This window comes from Galeopterus variegatus, unplaced genomic scaffold (assembly GCF_000696425.1).
Source record: "Galeopterus variegatus unplaced genomic scaffold, G_variegatus-3.0.2 Scaffold2160, whole genome shotgun sequence".
Taxonomy (NCBI): Eukaryota; Metazoa; Chordata; class Mammalia; order Dermoptera; family Cynocephalidae; genus Galeopterus; species Galeopterus variegatus.
Window position 1 is genome coordinate 121,924 of NW_007728271.1, and position 12,876 is coordinate 134,799.

Consider the following 12,876-nt stretch of genomic DNA (forward strand, 5'->3'; position numbering starts at 1 on the left):
GGGGGGGGGGGGGGGGGTGGCAAAGAGATTTGGAAAGAGAAAAAGCAAGAAGGGGAACATGTTGAAAAAGGAATTGAAAGAATGATTAAATTTAAATGACTTTTTAAAAAAAATCCCATGGATATTTAGTTTTACTATATGTCATTGAAAAAAAAATTTCCGTCCCCCAGTGGATGGGAAATCCCAGCTCCTAGCTTCATTGACTCATCACAGCCAGGGTATTACAGAGTTAAGAATGTCTAAAATCAGCAGCCATGATGAGACTGCAGACACCACCAAGTTATCACTTATAGTCTGTTCTGACTTTCCCGTCCTTCTGCAGGGTAAAGTAGAGCAACTAACATTGTTTTAATTAGATTTCAGCTTTCCAGGCTTGCTGTACATCACACATGTGGAATGCTGGGTAGGGTTATCATGACAGCAGCATGTGTACACAACATCCCAGTAGCTTTAAATCAGTATCTCTCCTAAAGCTTCCAAAGAATGTCATATACAAGGCACATAACTTGCATGAGTACCCTTTGTGTTGGGTGCCCTCAAATGTGATTTTTACCAGTAAAACATGAAGGAGACATGAAGAGAGATCATTTTGCTTGGCAGCACACACTGAAAGGAAAGAAGAGGAAGTTGTTATTTTTTGTTGTTACTATTATTTTTTCTTGGGTTCCTCCAACAAAGAAATGCTGTGTGGCTTTCACATGTCTCTCAGTGCAAATGCTTCCTGTCACAAGAGATCAGTGTCCTGCCATTTTCAAATGGCAGAAGTGGCTTCAGCAGCATTATGAAATGATCATTGCCACGCCGGGTGCTGGAGACCAGCCTCTTGGAGAAATTGACACTCTCATTTTCTTTCCTTGCCTGTGTCATGTAATTGCTGGGGTGCTGTCACTTTAACAAACTATCACCCTGAAATGGGGTTGCCTCATCCAGTGCTTCAGAAAAACAAGGTTAGAAGAGGAGAAGACTTTGTTAATGGTGAGTAAGTGGGATTAGTTAAACCAATATTGAAAAGTGGTTTGCACAACTCTTGGTGGCTTGTGTTACTTCTGAAGAGATGTGCTCTCTCAGCCCTCCCTGGCACAGAGACAGAGTTGCATGAAGACCTTTGTTGCATAATCCTTCCTGGTTATATAATTCAGGGTCCTGTTTTTTCTTGCCCTGGTTTACATTGATCGACACCGGAATAGAAGAAACCAATAGCTCGTTGTCTCCTGTAGTAACTGAGGCGGTAATTTTATTGATGAAGACACACAGGGTCTACTGGTTGTCACTTACACAATTCATCCTGCATGTAGTATATATGTGAACAGTTTGTGTTTGAAGAATATAAAGTGAGTTTCAGACACCTAGATCATCCTGCACATGAGCAGTTTGAAAGAACTGACCTTCAGATCCGGGCTTATAGGAACCTTCTGGTGTCTGCCCTGGTTAGAAACCTGGAGGAAGCTTAGGTATGGCAAAGTGCAGTGAAGTGGTGAGTTTTGTGGCTGTCACGAGGTAGGCTCTGTGACTTTTTCCAGTCTTGGCCCATATACAGTTAGGAAACATTACACCCTGAGGACAAGTAGCATTCTTAGGTCCGTGCTTTCCTGCAACACTGACTTTACCCCTGAGGTGGTGGCTGCTGGCACCTGCTCCCATCATGGACCCCTCCCAGCTCTTGCAAATGTCAACTCAGTAGCCATAACTTGCTGCCCCACCCTGCCCCCCCGCCAATCAATTTGAGCAGACATACAAATCAATTAGCCGTTTGTCTCCGCTCCCCCCACCACCTCCCATCTTGGAAGGATTGAAGCACAGGCTCATCTGCCTTGCACCCAGCATAGAGGCACCACTAGGTAGGCAGCTCCGATCCAGAGGGCAGCATCGTGTCGGGCAGCCATGCTTTTGATTCTCCTCCTCTCCATGAAGGGTCTGCGTCTGCAGGGCTCTGAACATCCCTGGCTGGGACCTCCTGAATAGCCGCTGGTGCCAGTGTCCTACCCTAAGAAAACTCTAGTCAGCAGAACTCAGGAAGTTACCCTTTTCCTTCTGAACTGTCTCAGTGGTACCGCCAGGCCGATCAGATGAGATCTTTACTCTGCCCCCTTCTGACGTCTTGGACCTGGCATGACTGGATTCTTTTTCAGCCTCAGCCACCCTCCCTCTTGGGTTCCCAGGCTTCTTAGCTCCTGCCAGCTCTCTGCTCTCCCCAGGCCTGGACTGCTCTTGACTTCCAGAATTCTGTGCAGCCAGCAGATCATGCTAATGTCTCTTTTGGCAAAATAGTCATCGTTGCTGCAAATACTTTTTATAAAGCAAGTTTTAACACCACATGGAGTTGTGGGTAATTTTTATTTTCTTCTTTATACTCTTCTTGTTTTTTCTTAAATTTTTTATGATGAACATATGTTGTTTTTTTAGTTGGAAAAAAATATTTTAAAATTGCCATTTGGGACAAAAATATAAAAACAATTCATCTTTTTTGTTCAATAGAACAACAACAAAAATCACTGAAGGTAAATTAGTGCAAAAACATTACGCAGGTTTGCTCCTTCTCATCAAGTTATAAATGGTCTTTCACAGGAGAGATGGGGTGGGACATTATCATTATTATCATCAACCTCAAGTCCTGATGTTTTTGTAGAGCTGCTGGGTATGTGCTATTCCAGTAGACACCATGGGGATTTATTATAGGGCTGTTGTGAGGCTCAAATGAGAAAATAGATGGGAAAGTACTTTATAAATGGAAGCTATTATTGTCAGCAGAACGTAGAGAATTTTCATGTACATTGAGAGACAAGGGAGACGATTGTAAGGAGGGTTATACGGTTGAACCTAGAGAAAGATGTGGCCTGTACGATCTAAGAACTTAAGTGTATCTATTCATTCTAATAAACATTTGCTGGGACTACCACGTGTCTGGCACAGTTCTTGGGGCTTGGGATTCATCCGTGAAGAAAACAGACACAAATCCCTGCCCTTGTGGAACCTCGTGAGGGAGACAGATGGGAAACAATAAGTATAATAAATAAAAAACAAGTAATTTTCAAAATAATAATAGTAACAGTAGCTAGCACTTAAATAGTGCATACTTAGTGCCAGGCATGGTTCTAAGCTTTTTATATATATTTAATTCCATACACTTTATAAGGTAGATAATGTTATTAACCCCATTGGGGGGAAATAACCCCCACAGAGGTGACATAACTTGCCAAGGTCACTCGGCTCATAAGTGCTAGGCTGGAATGCCATCTCAGACAGCCTGGCTTTCATCGCAGTGGATATTAGGTAGAGAAAGGACCGTAGAGGTGATGAGACTGGGGGGTTAAAAACAGAGCAAGTAAGGAGGATCTTCCATTCAGCATTTTCTGAGTGCTCTGTGCCTGGCATCATATAGGATCCCTGGGATACAGAAATGAAAGGGGTTTACGGTCCCCTTGGGTACACAGAGGGGTATACAGATGTTAACAAACCACATGATACCATGGTGGGAAATACCTTCCTCCTTGGTTTCCTGGGTGAGCAGAGATACCATATTGGAAAAGCATTGGTTTTCCTCACATTGTGGTTTTGGACTAGTGGATCCATGGCATTGTATACCTTACCTCTTTCTGAAGGACGTTGATCAGTGGTGGTGTACCTTCTCTCTCACTGCAGATCTTCTAGGGGCAAGAGGCTAATCAAGCCATTCACTGCTTTGGTTAAACTGGGCCGCGAGGCCGGGGGCTTTGGCTATCCTGAGTCGATCTTCTCTGTCTGCATCAGGAGGGCTGGTTCTGTTCCTTACGTTCAGTTGTTGCCTGTGCTGAAGTTCTTTTTTTCTCTTTTGAGTGTCACCCTGTATTCGTCCATTTCTATTGCTTGTAACAAAATACCTGGAACTGGGTAATTGGTAAGAAAACAAAATTTATTGCTTACAGTTTTGGAGGCTGGGATGTCCAAAGTCCAGGGAACACATCTGGTGAGGTGACTCTACAGCACTGCAGGGTGTCACGTGGTGAGAATGGTCCAGCAGAGAGAGAGAGACTCACCTCCTCATTCACTCTCCTTTTAAAGCCACCAGGACCATTGCCATTATTCAAAGAATGGATCAATCCGTTCACGAGGGTACAGTCATCACAAGCTAATCACGTCTTCAAGACCCCACCTTTCAGTTACCACAGTAGCATTTCCCACTCTCAATAGTTAGAGTGGGGATTACGTTTTGGGGGCACATTCAATCCAAGGCACACCCCTGCCGCCTTATGTCTCTCATTGGCCTTGATGAGTGTCACACAGAGGGACAGCCCTTTGCATCTTGCTGCCTGTAGCCAGCTCTTCACGCAGTCCTGTACCCCAAGACTGGTAGGGATCAGTGAGGAAAAACACATGCCTGCTAAAGAAGAGCTGCTGGAAGTCTATTTCCTGCTAGTGAGGGGTCAGTAGCATTTGGTTCCTGTTCAGACAGTGGCACATTTATTCCCACAGCCCATCTAACCATACTAAGGTGCCATTACTGCATGTACTTGGATGAGGACAGATCCCAGCTGTTTTTTGGCAAACTCTTTTTCCCCCCAACTTATCCACCAGGATAGAAGGGTATTCTGTCTGCTGAGCTACTTTAATCCCAGGGTTAGAGACACAAGAGCTTAATAAATACTCGTGCAGTTGGGTGTGTTTGTTTGTTGTTTTAGGATTATGTTTATTTCTCTACTTCTTTTGCACAACAAAATCTTTACTGAGTCTAAACGTCTCCAGTATTCATGTGATGACTGTTGTTATGGGGGCATTCGCTCTTACCTGTTTCAGCCCCTGCAGTGACCCCTCTTACCTCTTTTCCCTTAGCCATGAGTATGGGAGAGTGGCTGCCCTTGCTAACATCCGTCATCTGTTCCTGTCCCCTCTTTGAGGCAGTTAAATAAATCCCCTTTATTAGGGCTGTGGTGGTTGTTTTGTTTGCTGTTTGTAAGTCCTGGCACTGTGCAAGGGCTCTTTCATGACTATTAAATCTAAACAACTCATTTTATGTTTAAGAAAAATCAGGCTCAGAGAAATCAAGTAACTTCTTTCCAGGTACACAGCTAGGAAATAGTAGAAAAAGGACTTAAATCTAGATTTTTAAAAATTTGTTCATTTTCTTTCTAATATATCACCCCAAGGGATATTTAGATTAGGAGATAAATTTCTTCCAGGTGTTATGTTAGTTCTGAACAAGTTTGTGAGGAAATGAACCAAGCCTATCTTCTTAAACATGCGCTTTTTAAAACACTTAAAACACTGCCAGGCTCCTACAAACCATGCTTTTTTTGTTTCTGCAATTAATCTAGAAGAGGCAGGATTGAAGATATTCTCCTAATAAGAAATTGCCTTCTATTTAAGTCTATGCTTTTTTATCACTCTAAAAGTTGAAGATGATATAATATTAAAATGTAGCTCTATTTTACAGATTAAAAATGAAACATCATTTAAATTCACGTTTTAAAACTGTTGAAATGGCTAGCAGCCCATCCTTATGTACTGTGACCTTGTTAGTTTCCTAGACATTACAAAGTTTTGCAGTAGGTTTTATTGACTAGTCAGAAAGAACTGTTCACAACCCCATGTCCCAGAAGTTCTTGGGGGCTCACTGATGAGTTTTAGAGGGCCTGACAAATCCCTAAAATTATATTCAAAATGTGTCTTACTGAGTTTTGCTAATGAGAGATTCCAAACCTCTTTTTCATCAGATCGTCAACAGATATCATCGCTGTATTAGTTTTCTGTGTTGTGTAACAAATTACTGCAAACAGCAGCTTAAAACACCATGCTTTTATCATCTCAGTTCCTGTGGGTCAGGCATCTGGCCACAGCTTCGCAGGGTCCTCAGCTCAGGGTCTCTTTAGGATACAAATAAGTGTCAGCCCAGCTGTGTTCCTTTCCAGAACTTGGGTTCTCTTTGAAGTTCCTACAGATGTTGGCAGAATTCAGTTCCTTGAGGTTCTTAGGACTGAGGTCCCTATTTTCTTGGTGGCTGTCATCTGGGGGCTGTTCTCAGCTGCCTGAGGCCCCCATAGTCCCTGCCATGTGGCCCTCTCACTGGCACTCTGATTTCCTCATGGCCATAGGATCATTTGTGCCAGTTAACTAAGACACAGCCTTATGTGACAATGTAACCCCTGGAGTGACTGTCCATCACCTGCACCTTGTTTTATTACTAGAAGACAGGCCCAGGTTCCATCTGCACTCAAAGTCATCACTAATGGGGGTCACCTTAGTGTTTGTCTGCCACATTCACCTCCTAAAAGTTCAGAATGGCTGCTCTGGAACCTTTGAAAAAGACACAATTGACATCCTGCATGCTTTTGTTAGTTCACTGACTAGTTATATTACATCCGAAGGAAGAAACACAACGTGACTGAATGGAAAAAATTGATCAGTCTTGTTTTATCTAGATGGAGTAGGCGCCGTGAAAGGAGTCCCACTGATGAAGTATTAAATGAGAGAAAAGAGCTTATTCTAGGCTGTTGGGAAGAAGATCCACAGCAAACATGTATCACGGTTTTTGTCAATATCACAGCCACATTCCTTCTATTTTTACAGTCCTAGAAAATCATGGTTAGGACAAATGGGAGTCAGCCAGACCCCAGAACAGCTTAAGACTCGTCATTCTTGGGTGCTGAGGGGTACCAGTGTGTTGACTGAGATCATTCTTGTTTTACTTGGAGTCTAATTCAGGATTTATAGAAAAGTTTGAAATTGAATGGGAGTTGGTCTGTGGTGGCATTTAATGGGTTATTCCCAACGTTCCTTTTCCTTCTGGCTCTGTTTATCTAGTGTGTGAGTGTGCCAGTGCTGTCATAACAAAGCACCACAAACTGGCCTAAACAACAGAAATGTATAGCCTCACGGTTCTGGAGGTCAGGAGTCCAAAATGAAGGCGTAGGCAGGGCTGTGCTCTCTCTGAAAGCACCAGGGAAAGGTCATCCCAGGCCTCTCTCCCAACTTCTGGCTTGGCAGAACTCCTCTTCACGTGGCTTTTTCTTGTGCTTCTGTCTGTGTCCAAATTTCCCTTCTTTGTAAGGACACGGATCATATTGGATTCGGGGCCCACCCTACTCCGGTATGACTGTCTTAACTAATTATATCTTCATTGGTCCTATTTCCAAATAAGGCCAGGTTCTGAGGTTCTGGTTAGGACTTCAACATCTGAAGGGTGGGCATGGGGTACAGTTCAGCCCATAACAGTCAATGAAGAATCATTTAAAATCTTCCTGATAGTCATACTATTCTAGCAAGCAAATAAAAGTCACCCTGGTAGATGGATGGTCAGAAACAACTAGATTTCACTTCTCCCCATGCCCCCAAATCACTTGGGAATTTACTATTTTCTCACTATAATGGCATCCTTGCCTTTTGGATATAATTTTAGAAATAAAGCTGCTTGTACTCTACATCTAAAAGTGGTCAGTCAGGGACTGGCCAGTTAGCTCAGTTGGTTAGAGCATGGTGCTGGTAACACCAAGGTCCAGAGTTCAATCCCTGTACTGGCCAGCCACCAAAAAAAAAAAAAAAAAAAAAAGGTTAGTTATAAACCAATTTCTAGTAGTAGTGTACTAGTCTAGAAGCCAATTATCTGGCAACCTCACCTATAAGATGGATGGGGAATGGAGAACCAAAGGAAACAAAGAATTCTGAGCAAAGATGTTACAATATTTGCAAAGTAAACTCTTTCAGAGAGCCTGATGGACTTTCACTCACATGCTGTTAACCTTTGCTTTACACATAATTCTAACAGACTTAAAAATGCGTTTCCAGTTAACAGGGTAGTAGAAGCATGAATTTATGTGTAAGGCAAACTCAGGGCACAGGGGATAGCAGAGGGTGGGGGGACTCACAAACTTTAAAAAGCAAATTTCAAACTAGATCCAGGTCATATATTATTTCCGTTTCTTAATCCTTATGCACCTTATGCCTTCCTTAGTCAGTTGTACCTGTTTTCTAACATAGCAGTGATTCATATACATATTTTAATCTGCCCTACCAGATGGTTGGAAGAGCCAGGACATACCCAGTTATGCCTAGCACAATACCCGACACATAGTAGGTGCGTCAATAAATTATTACTGAAGACTGAATAACTAAAAAAGATAATGTCAAAGGGCAGGGTAGGGTTTCTAAGCATTTTGGGCTGAAAAGATTATTCTGATAACTTATTTTTTAAAATTAATTTTCATTGGCTGGTCAGTTGGCTCAGTTGGTTAGAGCACTTCAGATGCCCATCCCAGCCAGCTGCCAAAAAAATAAAAATTAATTAATTAATTAATTTTCACTGAAGTTATGAAATCTAAAACCTCACTTTTCCTTAGGCTTTTAAGAACTTTCACAGATCTCATGATTTTATTTATAAGCCCAGCAATTTTTAACAATCTCTTTTAAAGGGGGCCTTTTATTAATGTTTGGTCTGATTTGCAAACTTAGTTAATTAAACTCCTTTAAACATTTTAAACTGCATTTGTAAAGGAAATCGAACATATTAAATTTATAAGCACTCAATTGCCTGACTCAACAAACAAGCCTCCCAGAGCACTTAAGCAATTCTTATAAATCTAATTAAGCTTATGAGTATGTTACACCTTATGGTCTTTTAAACTTTCTTATGCTGTATACACGTATAACCTTAGTGAGATCTTGACTTCAAGTTAAAATCTAAGTAGGTTATTTAATTCCACACTTTAAGGGTGGTCTGTTATTCTAATAGTCCGATTCTCTTAATTATAACATATTTAAAATACTAGATATGCTTGGATTTCTTATTTTAAAAAGTATCTCTACAGATGTGATTTTCTTAAACGTTTCCATGTTTTATTCTAGTTTCCTGGGGCTAAAAGAGGCTTACCCAGATTGTCCAAGAAGGGAAAGACCTGCTTCCCAGGAGGACCCCCTCCCCTCTGCGTTCCATGTCATTCCACACATCACCCCCCCATGACTGCCCACTGGGAGAAATGCCGTAAATCCCCATCAGGTACTCCTTGAAGAGACCTGGCAGGTGCTCTGGCAGCTTTGAGAAAGTCTCAGCAATTTGAAGTTTCTGGAGGCTGCTCAGGAGCACAGTTTAATCATTGGGATTAAATCATTCTAGATTTTCCTTACCCTGAGCAAGTTCACAGAGATGGACAAAGAGCCTCACCCACACTGTTGGGCAGCCATCAGCTACAGTGCCGGGGACTGCCTGTCTCCCAAGAGAACCTGCCTATCATCTTCATGGCTACCTTCGAGGTGGGAAAGGGCAGATGGAAGGCAGGGGGTCTGGCCCTAGAGCCACGGTCGACAGTCTGTACCCTGCCTGCCCAGTGCTTGTCCCAGTGGAGCCAGACACCAGGACCACCTGTTACGACCTCGGCAGGTTTCTTTCTGACCTTGCCTTCTGTCTCTTCATGCAGAGATCCAGGACACAGCGGCTCAAAGGTTAAAGCCAAAATGTGGGCCTCGGTCAGAAGCTTTAAGATAACTCAACTTACTAAACATATTTGACCAGTAAGCAAATCTGGTTCTTCAGTTCACATTTTTAAAAATTTGAGCTCAAACGGTTTCTTATCCTGCAGAAACACTAAGGTGAATTCCATAACTCAAATACTCTTGACAGAACTTTCACCCCCACCCCAAATGACAAATTATATAAATAAACATTTGCCTACATTTTCTTTAAAAAAAGAAAGGAAAGCGAGAAAGAGGGAGGGAAGAGAGTAAAGCAAAGAAAATGATGCTTATTCCACTAAAGAAACAATTGGGTCATTTCAAATGATGTTGGGCATTGCCTTCCTAGGTGAATTTGTGTGGGGAGGTAAGGCTGCTTTCTCAGTTTGCTGAGTTATCTTAATGACCAATGCTACCCGCCAAACTCAGTTGAGTATCTGTGCCCCTGACCTCTGGGCTGAGCCCCTTCATACAGTTATTTTCTAAATGAGGCCACAACATAAAGAGGCAGGATTCACATGACCCACATTCCTTAGATTCAAGGTAAACATTACCAGATTTTTCTTTCCACTTGCATAAGTCTGCATCCCCTACCCTCTGGCTGTCAGTAGACTGGATTTTACGTTTTAAAAATATTAGTGTATGTACATGTCTTTCCATTAGAGTCCAAAGACATTGCAACTCTATGGAATGGTGCAGGATTTTCATATATTTCCTGTCTTGTGGGACCAGGCAACACCGACGGATGTTAAAATGAGCCTGTGTGTCCCAACTTTGGCTGACTCTGGCTAGATCTCCAGGCCCCCCGGTGGGTGGACTCAGGGCCACTCCCAAGTGACATCAGCCCTGGAGAGCGTCATGTGTTACAGCAGTGCCCAGCGATGATGGGTTTCCACGGTGACAAAGTCCTCAAGAAAGACTGTATAGACAGGGGAGTTAGTGTATGATACAATTTTTTTTAATTTTGTTAAAATATTTAAAATGAAAAAAATAAAAAAGATATTTCAAGAGACAATTCTTCATGTAATGGAAAATTCTCTTGAGAGGAATACTTTGTTTCCCCTCAGTGTCGCTGAGAGAGTTCTTGCTGCATAGGACAGACATTTGCAAAAGTCTGACAAAGGCTTTTGATCCAACAAGGAAACTGGTAAAAGCAAGTTCTCTATCACTGTGTTGAAGAACAACCAGAATAATAGTTTGGTTATCTTTTATTTGTTATAAAATGTTAAGGGATCTGCAAGGCTTTCTGGCTTTTGCTTCGTATATCACAAATCTGACTGTAACCAAAGGTTACATATAATATGGTGCAGTGACTAATGCATGGGGAGTGATAACAGACTTTAAAAGGGAGAGAAAAGAAGGTGGCTTTTAAGTACAGTATGGCATTTCCTTTCCTGCCATGGTGATACATGATACAGTGCACGGTGGTGTGCAAAATGTTATTGGTTGTCATAGCAATAGAACACCATCCTGGAGAAAGGAAGAAATGCTAGCATGAGATGTGTCTCTGGAATAGAACTATAGTTATAACAAAATAATCATCGTTACCACTATATTTACTTTCAAACAGTAAAACCCATGCTACGTTTTTTTTCCTAGTGATAATTTTGAGTGGCCCTGACACTGTGCAAGGCTTTGTATTTGAGACTTTTGTGTCTCTTGCTTCTACTACTCGTTAATGTGGGTTATGTTTTTAATGCATCCCTGAATTCACTTTCAGCCACTGGCCCGATTCCATAAACTTCAGGGTTTGAACACCTTCTCCATGGCACTCTGTGACTAATTTCTGTGTCCCTCCTTGCTGTCAAGGCTGCCTTCCTTTAGTCTTTTTTCCGTCATGGCTCTACCATGTTAGACCTTGAGTGGACAGCCCTTCTAGTAGAACTGCCTAACCTGAAGCTAACCTTTGCTTTCTGCTGGTTCTCAGGGCAGTCTTCTTCCAGCCGAGCCTCCAATGTGTGTGTCCCATCCTTCCGAGGGTGTACTTGGATACACTTGATGGTAATTCCTCTGATACGACTGCTAATGTTCAGTTGCCTGGGCAGGTCAGCTCCAGAGGGTTCCTAGGGGCCAAGGCCAGGAGTATCATTTGAGTCTGGATCAGTTGTCTTTGTTGCAGTTGTGGCTGCATCTGTCCTCCTGACCATCCAGCCCATGAAGACACATTCTTGACCCAGCGAAGTGCAGGGTAAGTCGTGTGGAAAGGATCATGACCTTCTATAACCTGCAAACACAGCTCACATTGAGGTCCCTAAGAAGATGGTACTTTACATGTGTCGTTTTGATCTGATGATGATACGGCACTTTCTGAGTGCTTGAGTGCCAGGTGCTCTCCTACCTGCTTATACATACCAGCTCACTTAATCCTCATCACAGCCCATTTTATAGAAAAGAAAACTGAAACACAGAGAGGTCAAGTGTCTTGACTAAGGTCACACTGCTGTAAGTACTGGAGCTGAAATGTGAACTCAGGCCACCTGACCCCAGAGTTGAGTTGTCAACTGCTCTGCTGCTTTTCGTGATCTGAACTAGAACCAGGGGAGGCCTCAAATGAATCCAGAGCACTTGGCTCCTCCTGGAAGAACTGCTGGGCATTAACTGCAAAAGGAGGAAGTAAAATGGGATGAGAAGAAAGGAAGAGGAGAGGACTTTGAAATTAAACGAGAAGGCATTACTTGCAAAAAGGAAAATAAAACTGACCAACAGAAAAAAAAGTTCTGCTCATCAGTGGACATCAGTGTGGAGTTATACATCATTACAATAAAAGGAACAGTAAAATGCAAATCGATTATTAGTACTCTGAGTGCCTCGTATCTCCTCTCTCAATCTCAGGGGTGCTCTGGGTGCAAAATCCCATTAATCAAAGGGAATGTCCAACTCACACAACTTATAAGGACAACTGTAGTATCAACTAATGTTAATTGACAATGTATAACTACTAGGCTTGTATGTATCAACTTGTTTGCTCTGCATAGCAACCCTGTAAGGGAAGGAGGTGCTATTATTCACATTTTTCACATGAGGAAACTGAGGCACAGAAAGGTTAAGTCAACTTGCCCCAGGCTGTACTCCTAGTACTCGGCAAGAATAACAGTCATCAATGGATGATGTTTCGTCAGATATTTCATGAGCTCCCACTGTGTGTGGGCACTGCCCCTGGCCCGTGGGAGATAGTGATAAGCCAGCAGACGAGGCCCTGCCCTCGTGGGGCTGACATACATGCAAACGTGTGTGCACATGCTCACCAGTTATGAGCTCTGAACATCTCTGATGATGCCTCTCAAATATGAAAGGGTAGTTTACAAAGACACAGGATCAGGAGTAACTAGATTTGGTAGATAAAAGGAGAAAGTAAGGATAAGTGAGCTTAGTTCATGGAAGACCCTGGAAGCTTAGGGAAAGTCTTAACAGGTATCACATTGAGGATAGAGTTGTGTGTAGAAATGAAAGCTTCTTATGTTG

The 12,876-nt window shown here is 42.5% G+C and overlaps 1 protein-coding gene and 1 non-coding gene across 2 annotated transcripts in view; both read left to right on the forward strand.

Moving 5' to 3' along the window:
• FOXN3 (forkhead box N3) overlaps positions 1-12,876 on the forward strand; it is a gene marked incomplete at its 5' end in the record, with an annotated part of 167,491 nt that overhangs the window by 99,225 nt on the left and 55,390 nt on the right. The gene's annotated exons all lie outside the window — the stretch shown is intronic.
• On the forward strand, positions 7,418-7,491 carry TRNAT-GGU. Its single transcript has one exon. It is a non-coding gene; the product is annotated as a tRNA-Thr (tRNA).